The sequence below is a fragment of the Rhinopithecus roxellana genome, chromosome 1 (assembly GCF_007565055.1).
Source record: "Rhinopithecus roxellana isolate Shanxi Qingling chromosome 1, ASM756505v1, whole genome shotgun sequence".
In the NCBI taxonomy this organism is placed as follows: Eukaryota; Metazoa; Chordata; class Mammalia; order Primates; family Cercopithecidae; genus Rhinopithecus; species Rhinopithecus roxellana.
Genome location: NC_044549.1, coordinates 164830183 through 164847352, shown reverse-complemented (window position 1 = coordinate 164847352; position 17170 = coordinate 164830183). Strand labels below are relative to the sequence as shown.

At 35.6% G+C, this 17170-nt stretch overlaps 1 protein-coding gene across 1 annotated transcript in view; it reads left to right on the top strand.

Moving 5' to 3' along the window:
• The window catches only part of ZCWPW2 (zinc finger CW-type and PWWP domain containing 2), a 96908-nt gene that overhangs the window by 39514 nt on the left and 40224 nt on the right, over positions 1–17170 (top strand).

Below are 17170 nucleotides of genomic sequence, written 5' to 3'. Positions count from 1 at the left end.
CAGTGATCTGCCCTCATTTTTCAAGCACCTTTTAGGCACAGTGCCTTTCCGATTTATGTGAACCTAGGGAATGTAAAAGGTGGCCCCAAAATAACAGAGATCCAATTTCTTATTATCCTGGTTGGATGAGCACTGTCACATTCAATTTGATTTTGCAAATACGAGGTAATATGACATTGCTTACACATTCAAGTTTGAAAAGTAAGATTTATCCTGCTATAACCCCAGGTTATTATTTATTACATCTTCATTAGTTCTTTTGTAGAGGACACAGTCCTTAATGGAGCAACGGCCCGGGCGCGGTGGCTTCAGCCTGTAATCCAGCACTTGGGAGGCCGAGACGGCGGATCACAGGTCATGGAGATCCGAGACCATTCCCTGGCTAACACGTGAAACCCCGTCTCTCTAAAAAATACAAAAACAGCCGTTGGGTGGGGGCGCCTGTAGTCCCACTACTGGGGAGGCCCTGAGGCAGGAGAATGGCGTAACCCGGGAGGCGGAGCTTGCTTGAGCGAATCCGCCACTGCACTCCAGCCCGGGCGACAGAGCAAGACTCCGTCTCAAAAAAAAAAAAAAAAAAAAAAAAAAAAAAAAAAAAAAAAAAAAAAAAAAAAAAAAATAGGAAGCAACAGAAGACATGAATTTCTGCCAGATTTCAAATTTCTCTCTACTGCCCTCACTGGTGGACAAACCCTTACGTATTTTTTTCCTTGAGTTTTTAAAATCCACATTAGTATGTAGAAATAGCATAAACCTTGTTCAGTGAGTCAAAAGTTATTGAAAAGAGACATTCGATTTCTTCCTTAAGGAAATGGGAAAGGAAAAATGAGGTTAAGGCCTTCAGTTGGTCAATAATACCTGATTAAAACAAGATCACGTAGAACAGTGGTTTACAAACTTCAATTTTGGACACAGCTAGGGATTTTCTCAGACATAGAGCATTATCTTCTCTGTCTAGCCATGTGTTTAGTCTCAAACCTCACTCTTGCTCCAAACATTTCCATGCTTATTCATTTATCAAAAATCATTTATTTATATTCATAAGTTTACATAAATTTTTAGTCTAAGTGTCTTTCTTCTCTTTCTGTAATTATTACTTCTTTTATCCTCCAGTGAAAATTTAATAAAACTGATTGATAAAACTCAAGTTCAAACTTGCCAAAGTAATATAGACATATTAAGGATATAATATTCTCTCTCAGAATTACAGGATTTACTGGAATGTGATGATCATGGTACCCACTCCTTCCTATAGTCTCATCTGGAGTTACTGGTATTAACCCTTGACTTTATAAGCTTTTAGGTTCTTGGAAGTTTTTACTACAGAGCTGCCTTGAAAATGTTTAAATTTAAATTTTAAATTAAAAAATTAAAATTTGACTGTGTTTTGCTTTGGGTTGGGAGAGAACCTAATTTGAAAATTCTAAAATTATTAGATACACTCAGATTTTAGTGAAAGTCTTTAGAACCTCAAGCTAAGGACAAAGATAATTATTTTTGCATCACAAAGTGAGGTACAAGAGTATGTATGCAGAATTTACAAGGAGGTGCCAAACTAGCTTGGCATCCCTTAACCCAATTTTATAAAAGGTTGGAGGTTGAACATACAAAACTTTTTTGGTGGTGGTACATGCTTGTAGTCCTAGCTACTTGGGAGGCTGAGGTGGGATGATCCCTTGAACTCAGGAGTTCAAGGGTTCAGTCAGCTATGATCATGCCACTGCAGTCCAGCCTGTTCAACAGAGCAAGACCCTGTGAAAGAAAGAAAGAAGGAAGGAGGGAGGGAGGGCGGGAGGGAGGGAGGAGGAGGGAGGGAGGGAGGAAGGAAGGAAGGAAGGAAGGAAGGAAGTGAAAGGAAGGAAGGAAGAAAGAAGAAAGAAAGAAGGGAGGAGTTTCTCTCGCCTTTCTTTTCCCTCCCGGCCAAGGAAGATTCCCCCTGAAAAGGCCCCTTTTCGGGCGGCCTTTTTGGTTCTTGTGGTATTTTCTGTACACCTCCTTCCTCCCTATCTTGGGAAAAGAAGATGGAAGAAGATGGTCATGTTTCTTTACCTCATGTGAAGTACAAGGGTGTTTTTTGTTTGTTTGTTTTATTTTGTTTTTTGGTTTTTTTTTTTTTTGGAATACCTGATGAATGTGTCTTAGAGCTTGAGCAATACAGTATATTGATATAAAACTTCTCCCTGAGAAATCTACACAGTGAAAACTGAAGACAGATGGCAGCACTGGGAATGGCCAGCGTTATTCCAGTTTTCAGGAGCAATGATGCAGACAAAATGGGAAGAGTCAGGGGTCAGTTTAAAAGAGTCTCCACCCTAAAGGGCTTCCTGCCTTCATGCAACCTAAGCAGAAGGAGGCAGAATATGATAATACGATATAGGTTGAAAGCAACCAACTGAAAAAAAAAGACATTGCTCCTCTCGAGGAAGTTGTCAATCAGATGTTCCTAGTTGGGAGAGAAGACCCTCTAACAACCCACAAAACACACTGTAGTTAAAAAAAAAAAAAATACTTCAAGCCCAGAGAGTACCAATCCTAGATTGCCATAATAGAAGATAAATCAATATATTTTCTGCAATTTCTCTTGTAATCTCCATATCTAACTCTTTCAGCCACAGAGGACTTAGAACATAGTGGGGGAGAAGAAGAAGCATAGATGGTCAAGAAGAACCACTGGCAGCCTGAAGTGTACCGCTAGCTTGTAGGGCACAGGAGCTTTAACTTGAAATGAAGTTTGGAATTTTGTTTCTTACATGCTAGAGGACACTTTGGTTTTTTAATATTGGGGAACTAAAACTAATTGCAGGATATTTTATTATTTTAGTGTTATCAGAAATATCACAGGAATTTCTGTAGATTTTAGCCAAGGCTTAAGAAACATCTGGATTATAGTTGAAAAAGTTTTAATGGCAGTTGTTTCTGCTTAAACTTGAATCCTATTTTGAATAGTATTTGTCTTTGAGAATAATTATTTGTTAAATATGAACTTAATTATCTATTTGATTGCTGGTTAGAAAAGTAAATGTAAATGTTTCCATGCTTTCAAAAGATAATTTTTTAAATGTAGTTTTTACCTTAGTTTGACCTTATCTATAAAACAGCTTCCTTTCCTTTGCTAATTTGTTTCTAAAATATAATATAAATGTGTTCCAAACCAAATATTTGTCTCTTTACATACTATGGCATTTTAAGATGGAACTTAACCATAATGGTATTACTGTAGCTCATTCAAGCATGATGTTCATTCATCTTTCACAAACTTTATCCAGTAATTAGTATATAGAATGAATCTATTATGTTTAGTGAGATGCTGAGTCTTAGCTTCTTGTCAATCCAGAAGCCTTTCAGTGGAAGATTTAAATTGAAAGATTATGATAATGTTTAAAAGAGCTAAGTTTATGACAATGATTTCAAACATACTTGTTTCTTAGCTTCTCAAAGTAATGCAGTTAAATAAATGTGAATTACTTCAACATCTCATGAAAAGAACAGGAACTCATTTTACATTTTTATTTTAATTAGAGAAAAAACTGGTTGTTCAGGTGGGAAATTTGAATTTTTAAAAGTAGGTAGGACTGCTACTATTATGTAATATTATTCTGGTCTAATTGGCTAATATAATTAACCAAAGAAAGAATAGTGCCCACACAAGAAAGGAAGCAGAAAAATTACATTATTAGTAGACAAGTGTATACCTGTAAAACCCATGGAACTCAAACAAACAAAAAAAACCTATGGTAAACAAAACTATTATAAACAATAGGAAAAAACGATTAAAAGCGTAAGAAAATTCAGTGGTATGTCAGGTCATAATGTTTCTTCCTTAAAGACACAAGCACACGCATGTGCATCACAGCATCATTCACAATAGCAAATAGATGGAATCAACCTAGATGCCCATCATTGGTAGTCTGGATAAAGAAAATGTGGTACATAGACACCACGGAATACTACGTAGCCATAGAAAGAACAAAATCATGTCATTTGTAGCAACATAGATAGAGTCACAGGTCATAATCCTAAAAGAATCAGTGCAGAAAGAGAGAACCAAATACCACATGTTCTCACTTCTAAGTGGAAGCTGAATATTGAATACACATGGACACAAAGATAGGAACAGTAGACACCAGGGCCTACCTGAGGCAATCTTCTAGTAGGGTAGGAGGACAGTGAAGACAGAAAAACTACCATTGGGTACTGTGCTCATTGCCTGGGTGATGAAATAATCTGTACGCCAAACCCACATAACACAAAATTTACCCATGTAATGGACCTGAACATGTGGCCCCGAACCCAAAATAAAAGTTGGAAGGAAAAAAAAAAGAAGTAACCATTTTGAAAATATAAAGATACTAAAATTCTCATTTATAATAGCAACAAAGCATAAATAATACACTGGTGTAAGACTAAGAAGAAATGTGCAAGATCTGTGTGAATAAAACTTCAAAATGCTGCTAAGAGACGGAAAATAAAGCCTGAGACTGGCTGTGATGGCTCATGCCTGTAATCCCAGCACTTTGGGAGGCCAAGGCAGGCAGATCACCTAAGGTCAGAAGTTCAAGACCTGCCTGGTCAACATGGTGAAACCCTGTCTCTATTAAAAATATAAAAATTAGGCTGGGTATGGTGGCTCACCCCTGTAATCCCAGCACTTTGGGAGGCCGAGGCGGGTGGATCACGAGGTCAGGAGATCGAGACCATCCTGGCTAACATGGTGAAATAACGTCTCTACTAAAAATACAAAAAATTAGCCAGGTGTGGTGACTGGCACCTGTAGTCCCAGCTACTCTGGAGGCTGAGACAGGAGAATAGCATGAACCTGGGATCTGGAGCTTGCGGTGAGCCAAGATCGCGCCACTGCACTCCAGCCTGGGTGACGGAGCGAGACTCCATCTCAAAAATAAATAAGTAAATAAAATAAAATAAAAATACAAAAATTAGCCAGGTATGGTGGCACACACCTTTAGTCCCAGCTACTTGGAAGGCTCAGGCATGAAAATTGCTTGAACCCAGGAGGTGGAAGTTTCAGTGAGTCGAGATTGCACCACTGGACTCCAGCCTGGGTGACAGAGCAAGACTCTGTCTCAAAATAAAAATAAAACATGAGTAAATGGAAAGATATAATCCTCTTCTTGATGTGGAAGATTTAATATGGAAGATGTCAGTTCTCCCTAAATTAATTTAAATGCCATCTCAATTAAAACAAACAAGAACTTTGACAAAACAAACTAATTATAAATTTGTTAGAATTTGAACAAAAGAGAGAGGCCTATAAAATATGATAGATACAACAAGATGTCACTAGTTAAGGCAATATGATACTAACGGTGATTTGACAGATTAATAGAAATATATAGAAATTCCACAAATAAACTCAAAAGTACTTGAAATTATAGTTAATGGTTCAGGTTGTATTCAAATAAGAAAAGTTATATTGCTTAATAAATGGGATGGGTACAAATAGTAACCTGCGGGAAAAAAATGAAGTTGGAGCTATATATCATACTCATGTCCAAACTAATTCTACAAGGAAGAAAAACTTAAATGAACAACAAAAAAAGAAAACACAAATGTACTAAAATACAAACTATAAACAGAGGAGAATATTTGTAGTACATAGAGGAAAGGGATATTTTTAAAAAATATATAAAAATATTATTTTACAGTCAGTAAGAAAAAGACCATTATACATGCTAACACAGGACTTGAATAGTCATTCCATATAAAATAAAATATAAATGGCTTTTAAAAAAACAATCACAACCTGCTGATTGTAGATCCCTAGGGCATTGAGAGAACACAGGCAGTAGCGAGGTAGTGGTTATAGTGGGCCTTGGGCGAGACCCAGTACTGTGCTGGCTTCAGATCAGAGTCAGTGCATTCCCAGTGGTGGAGGCCACAAGGGTGCATGTGTCACATCATCCCCAGCCCCAGGTGACTCAGAGAGAGCAATATTCTGTTTGTTTGTAAGTAAGTCAGGGAAGAGAACAAGAGTCTCTGCCTGATATTCCAGAGAATTCTTCTAGATCTTATCCAACACTCTGTGAGTCCATAAGAGCCATAGCATTACTGGGCTTATGGTGCTCCCTAATGCAGATACAGCTTAGATCACAACACTCAAGCTCTTTTAAATATTGGAAAGCTTTCCCAAGAACAACAGGTGCAAACAAACCCATACTGTGAAGACTACAATAAATACCTAACTCTTTAATGCCCAGACACTGATGAACATGCACAAGCATCAAGACCATCAAGGAAAACATGACCTCATCAAACAAAGTAAATAAAGCAACGGGCACTAATCCTGAAGAGATATGTGACCTTTCAGACAGAATTCAAAATAGCTGTTTTGAGGAACTCAAAGAAATTCAAGATAACACAGAGAAGGAATTTTGAATTCTATCAGATTAATTGAAGAAAGAGATAGAAATAATTAAAAAGAATTAAGCAGAAATTCTGAGTTGAAAAAATGCAATGGCATAATGAAGAATGCATCAGAGTCTCAATAGCAGAATCGATCAAGCAGAAGAAAGAACTAATGGGCTTGAAGACAGGCTATTTGAAAATACAAAGAAGAGACAAAAGAGAAAAAGAAAAAGAATGAAGCGCACCTAAAAGATCTAGAAAAGAGACTCAAGAGGGCAAATCTAAGAGTTATTGGCCTTAAAGAGGAAGTAAAGAAAGAGATGGTGGTAGAAAGTTTATTTAAATGGATAATAACAGAGAATTTCCCAAACACGGAGAAAGATATCAATATCCAAGTATATGAAGATTATAGAATATCAAGCAGAATTAACACAAAGAAGACTACTTCAGGACATTTAATAATCAAACTTCCAAAGTCAAGGATAAAGAAAGGATCCTAAAAGCAGCAAGTAAAAAGAAACAAATGACAAGCAATGGTACTCCAATACACCTGTCAGCAAACTTTTCAGTGGAAACCTTACAGGCCAAGAGAGAGTGGCATGACACATTTGAAGTGCTGAAGTAGGAAAACTTTTACCCTAGAATAGTGTATCTAGTAAAAATATCCTTCAAACATGCAGGAAAAATAAAGATTTTCCCAGACAAACAAAAGAGATGTTGAGATGAGGAGAGATTTCCTCAACACCAGACCTGTCCTACAAGAAATGATAAAAAGAGTACTTCAATCAGAAAGAAAAGGATCTTACTGAGCAATACAACATCATCTGAAGATCCAAAACTCACTGCCAATAGAAAGTACACAGAAAAACACAGAATATTATAACACTGTAACTGTGTTGTGTAAACTACTCTTCAGTAGAAAGAGTAAAAGATGAACCAATCAAAAATGGTAACTGCAACAACTTTTCAAGACATAGAGAGTACAATAAGATATAAATAGAAATAATAAAATGTTAAAAAGAGGGAGGAAGGAGTTAAAGTTCAGAGTTTCTTTTTACTTATTAGTTTGTTACATGTAACAACATATAAGCAGTTGTTGTTATCAGCATAAAATAATGGGTTATAATATTTACAAGCCTCATGGTAATCACAAATCAAAAAACATACAACAGATATACAAATTAAAAAGCAATAAATTAAATTATGCCACCAGGAAAAATAACCTTCATTAAGAGGGAGAGAAGAAGGAAGGAAAGAAGGAATATTTGTAAAACAACCAGAAAACAAATAACAAAAGGAGTAAGTCCTTACTTATCGATAATAATATTGAATGTAAATGGACTGAACTCTCCAATCAAAAGACATAGAGTGGCTGAATGGATTTTAAAATAAATCCAATATCCATTGCTTACAAGAAACATACTTCACGTATAAAGACACATGTACTCTGAAAATAAAAGATGGAAAAAGATATTCCATGCCAACGGAAACCACAAAAGAGCAGGAGTAGATACACTTAATACCAGATAATATAGGTTTCAAGACAAAAACTATGAGAAGAGACAAAGAAGATTATTATATAATGATAAAGAAGTTCATTTATCAAGAGGATATAACAGTTGTAAATATATATGTGTGTGTATATTTATGTGTGTGTATATATGTTTTTATTTATACATATATAAATATATATGTGTGTATATATATAAAAATATATATGTGTGTATATATGTGTGTGTGTATATATGCATGCACTGGAGCACCCAGACATATAAAGCAAATATTATTAAAGCTAAAGAGATAGATAGATCCCAATACAATAATAGCTGGAGACTTCAACATCGCACTTGCAGCATTGGATAGATCTTCCAGACAGAAAATTAACAAGGAAACATCAGACTTAGTCTGCACTTTGGAACATATGGACCAAATAGACATTTACAGAACATTTCATCCTATGGCTGCAGAATACATATTCTTTTCCTTAGCACATGGATGATTCTCAAAGATAGAGCATATGTTAGGTCACAAAACAAGTCTTAAAACATTCAAAAAAATTGAATGTATGTCAAGTAACTTATCCTTCTGCAATGGAATAAAACTAGAAATAAATAACAAGAAGAATTTTGGAAACTATACAAACACATGGAAATTAAACAGTATGCTCCTGAATAACCAGTGGTTCAATGCAGAAATTAAGAAAGAAATTTAGGCTGGGCACGGTGGCTCATGCCTGTAATCCCGGCACTTTGGGAGGCCGAGGTGGGCGAATCATGAAGTCAGGAGACTGAGACCACCCTGGCCAAAGTGGTAAAACCCCATCTCTACTAAAAATACAAAAATTAGATGGGTGTGGCGGTGTATGCCTGTAATCCCAGCTATTTGGGAGGCTTAGGCAGGAGAATTTCTTGAACCAGGGAGTCAGAGGTTGCAGTGACCCGAGATCGCGTCACAGCACTCTAGTCTGGCGACACAGCTGAGACTCCGTCTCAAAAAAAAAAAAAAAAAAAAAAAAAGGAAATTTAAAAATTTATTGAAACAAATGATAATGGAAACATGACATACCAAAACCTATGAGATATAGTAAATGCAGTACTAAAAGGGAAGTTTATAGCCATGAGTGCCTAGACTAAAGAAGAAAAGTTTCAAATAAATAACCTAATGATACATTGTAAAGTACTAAAAAAGCAAGAACAAACAAAACTCAAACTCAACTGATTTTCTTTTACTCAAATTAGTAGAAGAAAAATATTGAAGATTAGAGATGAAATAAATGAAATAGAAACATAAAATACAAAACATCAACAAAACAAAAAAAATTTTTGAAAAGCTAAATAAAATTGACAAACATTTAGCCAGACTGACTATGAAAAAAAAAAAAGGTAAGACCCAATAAATAAAATAAGAGCTAAAAAGGAGACATTACGATCAATACCACAGAACTTCAAAGGCTCATTAATGGCTACCATGAGCAACTGTATGCCAATACATTGGAAAATCTAGAAGAAATGGATAAATTTCTAGACCGTACAACTTACCAAGATTGCACTACAAAGAAATCCAAAACTTGAGCAGACCAATAACAAGTAACAAGATAAAAACTATAATAAAAAGTCTCCCAGCAAAGAAAAACCAAGAACCTGATGGCTTCACTGCTGAATTCTATGAAACATTTAAAGAATAACTGATACCAGTTCTACTGAAACTATTCCAAAAAATAGAAGTGGAGGGAATACTTCCAAACTCATTCTATGAGGCCAATATTATTCTGGTACCAAAACCAGACAAACATACATCAAAAAAGAAAACTACAGGTCAATATATCTGATGAATATTGATGCAAAAATCCTCAACCAAATACTAGCAAATATGACCAAACAACACATTAACAAGATGATTCATTATGATCAAGTGGGATTTATCCCAGGGATGCAGGGTTGGTTCAACATACACAAATCAATCAATGTGGCATATCAACAGAATTAAGGACAAAAACCATATGATCATCTCAATTGATGCTAAAATAAATTTGATAAAATTCAGCATCCTTTTATGATAAAAACCTCAGAAAACTGGGTATATAAGAAACATACCTCAATATAATAAAAACCACAGACACACAGCTAGTATGTATCATACTGAATGGGGAAAAACTGAAAGCCTTTTTTTAAAATCTGGAACATGACAAGGATGCCCATTGTTATTCAACATAGTGCTAGCTAGCGCAATTAGACAAGAGAAGGAAATAAAGGGCATCCAGATTGAAAAGGAAGAAGTCAAATTATCCTTGTTTGCAGGTGATATCATCTTATATTTGGAGAAACTAAAGACTTCACCAAAAAGCTATTAGAACTAATAATCAAATTCAGTAAAGTTATAGGATACTAATCAACATACAAAAATCAGTGGGATATTTATATGCCCATAGTGAACAATGTGAAAAACAAAACAGTAATACTGTTTACATTAGCTGCATATAAAATTAAATACCTAGGAATTATCTCGACCAAAAAACTGAAAATTTTCTGCAATGAAAACTGTAAAACAATGATGCAAGAAATTGAAGAGGATAAAAATAAATGGAAACATATTTCATGTTTATGGATTGTAAGAATCAATGTTGTTAAAATGTCCATACTACCCAAAGCAATCTACAGATTCAGTGCAATCCCTGTGAAAATACCAATGACATCCTTCACAGAAATAGAGAAAAAGAATCCTAATATTTATGTGGAACCACAAAAGTCTCAGAATAGCCAAAGCTATCCTAAGCAAAAGGAACAAAACTGAAGAAATCACATTACCTGACTTCAAATTATACTATAGAGCTATAGTAACAAAAATGGTATGGTAATGGCATGAAAGCAGACACATAGACCAGTGGAACAAAACAGAGAACCCAGAAATAAATCCATGCATCTACAATGAGCTCATTTTTGACAAAGGTGCCAAGAACATACATTAGGAAAAGAACAGTCTACAATAAATGGTGCTGGGAAAACTGGATATCCATATGCAGTAGAAAAACTAGAACCCTATCTCTTGCCATATATGAAAATCAAATCAAAATGGATTAAAGACTAAAATCTAAGACCTCAAACTATGAAACTACTACAAGCAAACTTTGGAGAAACTTACCAGGACATCAGTCTTGGCAAAGATTCCTTGAGTCATACTCCACAAGCACAGGCAACCAAAGCAAAAGTGGACAAGTAGGATAACATCAAGTTAAAAGCTTCTGCACAACAAAAGAAACAATCAACAAAGTGAAGAGACAACCCACAGAACGGGAATAAATATTTGCAAACTACCCATTCAACAAGGGACTAATAACCAGAATATATAAGAAGCTCAAACAGCTCTATAGGAAAAAAAATCTAATAATCCAATATAAAAAAATGGGCAAAAGATTTGAATAGGCATTTCTCAAAAGAAGACATACAAATGACAAACAGGCATATGAAAAGGTGCTCAACATCATTGATCACCAGAGAGGCAAATTAAAACTACAATGAGATATTATTTACCCCAGATAAAATGGCTTATATCCAAAAGACAGGCAATAACAAATGCTGGTGAGGATGTGGAGAAAAGGAAATCCTTGTACAGTGTTGGGGGGAGTATAAATTAGTACAACTACTATGGAGAATACTTTGGAAGTTCATCAAAAACTAAAAGTAGGCTGAGTACAGTGGCTCATGCCTGTAATCCCAGCACTCTGGGAGGCCAAGGTGGGTGTATCACTTGAGGTCAGGAGTTCAAGACCAGCCCACCCAACTTGGCAAACCCCATCTCTACTAAAAATACAAAAGTTAGCCAGGCATGATGGTGCATGCCTGTAATCCCAGCTACTTGGGAGACTGAGGCAGGAGAATTGTTTGAACCCAGGAGGCAGAGGCTGCACTGGGCCAAAATCATGCCACTGCACTCCAGTCTGGGTGACAGAGTAACACTTTGTCACAAAAATAAATAAATAAATAAATAAATAAATAAATAAATAAATAAAGCTACTATATGATCCAACCATCCCACTTCTATGTATATACCCAAAAGAAAGGAAATCGGTTTATTGAAGAGATAATCTGCACTCTAATGTTTATTGTAGCACTGTTCACAATAGCCAAGATTTGGATGCAACCTAAGGGTCTATCAGTATATGAATGGTTAAGCAAAACATGGATCATGCCATGAAGTACTATTCAGCCATGAAAAAGAATGAGATCCAATCATTTGCAACAGCATAGATGGAACTGGAGGTCATTACGTTAAGTGAAATAAGCACAGAAAGATAAACTTTGCATTTTCTCACTTATTTGTAGGAGCTAAAAATTAAAAGAGTTGAATTCATGGATATCAAGAGTACAAGGTTGGTTAACAGGCTGGGAAGGATAGTGAAGTGTCAGGGGGATGTGGAGATGGTTAATGAGTACAAAAAATAGAAAGAATGAACAAGACCCAGTATTTTCTAGCACAAAAGGGTGACAATAGTTAAAAATATTTAATTGTACATTTAAAAATTACTAAAGAGTATAACTGGATTGTTTGTAACACAAAAGATAAATGCTAGAGGTGTTAGCTATCACATTTATCCTGATCTGATTATTACACATTACATGCCTGTATCAAAATATCTTACGTAACCCGTAAGTATATACACCTACTATGTACCTACAAAAATTAAAAATTAATAAAAAAAAAAGATTGGTAAAGATGTCAAAGCTTGGAACAGAAGTGTTCTGCAAGGTGTGGGGAAATATATTGAATATATTTCTTGTGGCACTGTAAACTTTGACCTCCTTATTCAAAAGTGATTTCACGGTAGCCTCCAAAATTTAAAATATACATACATTAAACCTGTAATTTTATGTCTTGGAACTTATCTTTCAGTATACTCTCAAATGGACAAAATGACATATGGAAAAAATGTTTTTGTTTCAGCCTTGCTTCCAATAGCGTATTAGGAACAACCTAAGTGTCCATCACTTGAGCATTATCAAATGCGTGCACACGCGCATTTGTGTATGTGTATGCGTTTGTAATTCCTAAAGTTTATCTGCAGGTAACTTTTCTGTCCTGAATTTTCATAACCAACTGCTACTTGACATCTCCACCTCGATGTCGTAATTATCTTCCTCTTGGGTATTGAGAAGTCTAGTGTCAGTATGTGCGGACTCTTTTTTTTTTTTTTTTTTTTGAGACGGAATCTCGCTTTGTCTCCAGGCTGGAGTGCAGTGGCACGATCTCCGCTCACTGCAACCCCCGCCTCCCGGGCTCAAGCAATTCTGCTGCTTCAGCTTCCCGAGCAGCTGGGACTACAGGCACATGCCACAATGCCCGGCTAACTTTTTTTTTTTCTTTCTTTTTCCTTTTTTTTTTAGTAGAGGCGGGGTTTCACCATGTTGCCTAAGCAGGTCTCGAACTCCTGAGCTCAGGTAACCTGTCCAACTCTCAGACTCCCAACCTAGCCTCCCAAAGTGCTAGGAGTATCCGCATGAGCCGCCGCGCCCGGCCCCGAACTCTTGATCTTTCTCCTAATCCTTCTTTATTGACAGCCTGCTTCATCTCAGTAGAGAGCAAATTCCATCCTTTCGCCCGCTGGGTTTGAAAGTCCTAGAGTAATCCTCCGTTTTTCTCCCAAAACCAATTTTCAAGTGGTCAGGAAGTGCTTTTTGCTCTATCATCAAATTATATCCAGAGCCCTAATACTTTTTATCACAGTAACTTACTGCCCTGGTCCACACTGCCATCATTTCTTGCATAAATTATTGCAATAGGCTCCAACTAATTGTCCTGCTTCTATACTTGCCTCTGTATAGCCTTTCCTCATCAAAGCAATCAGAATGATTTATTTAAAAACAGGAATTCAGGCCGGGCGCGGTGGCTCAAGCCTGTAATCCCAGCACTTTGGGAGGCCGAGACGGGCGGATCACGAGGTCAGGAGATCGAGACCATCCTGGCTAACACAGTGAAACCGCGTCTCTACTAAAAAATACAAAAAACTAGCCGGGCGAGGTGGCGGGTGCCTGTAGTCCCAGCTACTCGGGAGGCTGAGGCAGGAGAATGGCGTAAACCCGGGAGGCGGGGCTTGCAGTGAGCTGAGATCCGGTCACTGCACTCCAGCCTGGGCAACAGAGCGAGACTCCGTCTCAAAAAATAAATAAATAAATAAATAAATAAATAAATAAATAAATAAATAAATAAAAAACAGGAATTCAAATCAAATATTAATTTTATGCTCAGAACTCTGCCATAGTGTCTATTTCACTCAAAGTAATAGCCAAAGACCCTACAATGGCTTGCAGAGGCCTTGATGATGTGGCCCTTGTTAATTTTCTGCTATCATTCTCTCTTCATCGTTTAGACTCAGCTACCCTGGATTCTTTGATACTTCTTGAATATACATGTACTCTCCCACATTAGAGGATTTTTTTTCTCTACCTGGAGTATGTTTTCCTTGCATATATATGTGTGTAACTTCCTGTCCTCCTTCAGGGAGATCATGGCCTGAATTCACCTTTTTGATCAGAGTTACCTTGACCACTGATTACCCACCCAGACTTTACCTTACATTTTATTACAGAGCACTTATCACCTCTTATACTATAGCCTTATGTTTTACGCTTGTTATAGATTGTCTCTTCTCATAGGTTAGGATGTAAGCTTTGTCTGTTTTCTTCAATGATAGATCCCGAGTCTAGAATATGTTGAATCAATAAATTCAGCAATCTTCAAGAAAATTTAAAGAATCAATTATATATAACTATTCATAAAATTAATTATATATTTATATAAGTTATAGAAATATATAATGTTATAATATATAAATTGTATAATTATAAAAATATATATATCTGGAAGACTGTAAAAGCAACTAGTAACAGTAATTTTGGGAGAAGTAGTACCTGGGATGGGAAGGAAGGCACATTCCATATTGTGAGAATTTGCACCTTATCACTTCCTCAATTAAAAAAAAAGGAATTTAAAAATACAAAGCACAGTTGAGCCTAATTTGGAAATTAAAATTCTTCGTAAAATAGATCCTTAGTTTTTTGAGTTCCTTAGGAGGTTTTAATTTGTATTACCACTAGGTGGCACATGCCTACTGATAAGTTCAAAGATTCCCAGACACAAGTGTTAAACCTTTCGGTTCCCCTAAGTCATCAAAGTTTATTTTAGCTATATGGCATTGATTTTTCTCAAGAATTTTCTTTAACTATTTTCTTATACTATTTTTGTAGGGCAGCAGTCTCCAACCTTTTTGGCACCAGGAACCGGTTTCATGGAAGACAATTTTTCCATAGACTGGGGGAAGGAGGGGGGTGGTTTTGGGATGATTTAAGTGCATTATATTTATTGTGCACTTTATTTCTATTATTATTACATTGTAATAAATAATGAAATAGTTATATAACTCACCATAATGTAGAATCAGTGAAAGCACTGAGCTTGTTTTCCTCCATCTAGAGGGTCCCATCCGGAGGTAATGGGAGACAATGACAGATCCTCAGGCATTAGATTCTTATAGGGAGCACACAACCTAGATCTCTCCCACGTGCAGTTCACAATAGAGTTCATGTTCCTATGAGAATCTAATGCCTCAGCTGCCCTGACAGGAGGTGGAGCTCAGGCAGTAATGCTTGTTCGTCCCCCATTCCCCTCTTGCTGTGCTGCCCAGTTCCTAACCGATCACGGACTAGTACTGGTCTGACCCCTGCTTTAGGGAATATTATAGGAACTGTTCCTACACCATTGCTATATACAGAATAGTATGGGAACTGTTTTGTGCTATAAGCTTTAAAGTGATTTTTCGCTATAATTTCTAATTTAATTTTATAACATTTGACTTGCAGAAATGTCAAATCTGTGACGGCTAGCTTAGACATTCTTAAAATAATTTAAAATTTCCAGTATTTAGTGAATTGTATCTGTCTCTTTACATCTGTTTCCTATGAAATAACTTACTTAATAAATGAAATTCATAGATTATGTGTCCAAAAGTAAATTTTTGTTTGATCTTATTGTTTCATTGCTTTTATGTCAAGTTAATCTGTGCCCAGGACCAAATGCAATTTATCAGCCTCTTTCTGAATACTTTATATAATATACCATGAGGTATAGGCAAATGGGTACTGTGGAGGATGCAAAGATGAAATGTTATTTATTGCCTCCATCTTCACGGACCTTTCATTTTATGGGTAGTGATGTCATGAACACAAATAACTATAATAGAAGTCAGAAAGTAGTAAATCAGTAAATGAAAGTATTATGTGTAGTGGGAGTGCAGACTTGATATTAATTTAGGGACTCTAAGAGTATGGTGACATTTGAGAAGAGCTTTAAATATATAGTTTAATTCTCTGAATTAATTCAATATGGGTCTTATATAGATTTACTCTTCTGTGAAAAGGGTGAATTATACATCTGAGAGAAAAATATAATCTTTATAGATAGGTGATAGTTATAGGTTAATAAAATTAATAGCCATATTCCTTTGGCTAGTAAAGTATTTTGAATAAAATGAAAATGATGGCATGCATTTTATAAATATAACATTTAAAAACATTATACAAATCTTTTTTGCTGGGTTTTAAAATAACACTGAAAACATTATTGGACTAGGTCAATTTAATATTTATTTTTGACCCAGTTTTTTTTCATTTTGTTTTTCTTTTTAAAATATATTTTTTGTAAACTAAATATGTATTTAGAAAATGCACTGTATCCAAGTAAAATAACTTATTGAATTCTTATTATGCCATGAAACTATAATCTATTATTTTATTTCATACTCATGAAACCTTATGATGTATGTAGTGTTATCATTCATATTTTTTAGATAAACTAGGGCTCAAAGTTTAAGAAACTTGTATGCGTATGTTAATATCTGCTGTAACACTAAAACTAGATGTGAATATAATTTCTTTTTATTTTATTTTATTTTATTTTATTTTATTTTATTTTATTTTAATTTATTTTATTTTATTTTATTTTTGAGACAGAGTCTTACTCTGTCACCCAGACTGGAGTGCAATGGCACAATCTTACATCACTGCAACATCTGCCTCCCAGGTTCAATCTATTCTCCTACCTCAGCCTCCCAAGTAGCTGGAATTTACAGGCATGAGCCACTGCACCCTGCCAAATTAATTTTCTTCTAATAAGAAACTTGCTTTTCAATTTGTACCACTTTAGTATAATTGCTATGTTGTTTAAAAAGAAATCAGCATTATTCTTATTAAATCTATTAATATTAACTACTTTGTTATGTAGCGAACCAAACATCTGACCCTTTGACTATTAAATTGCA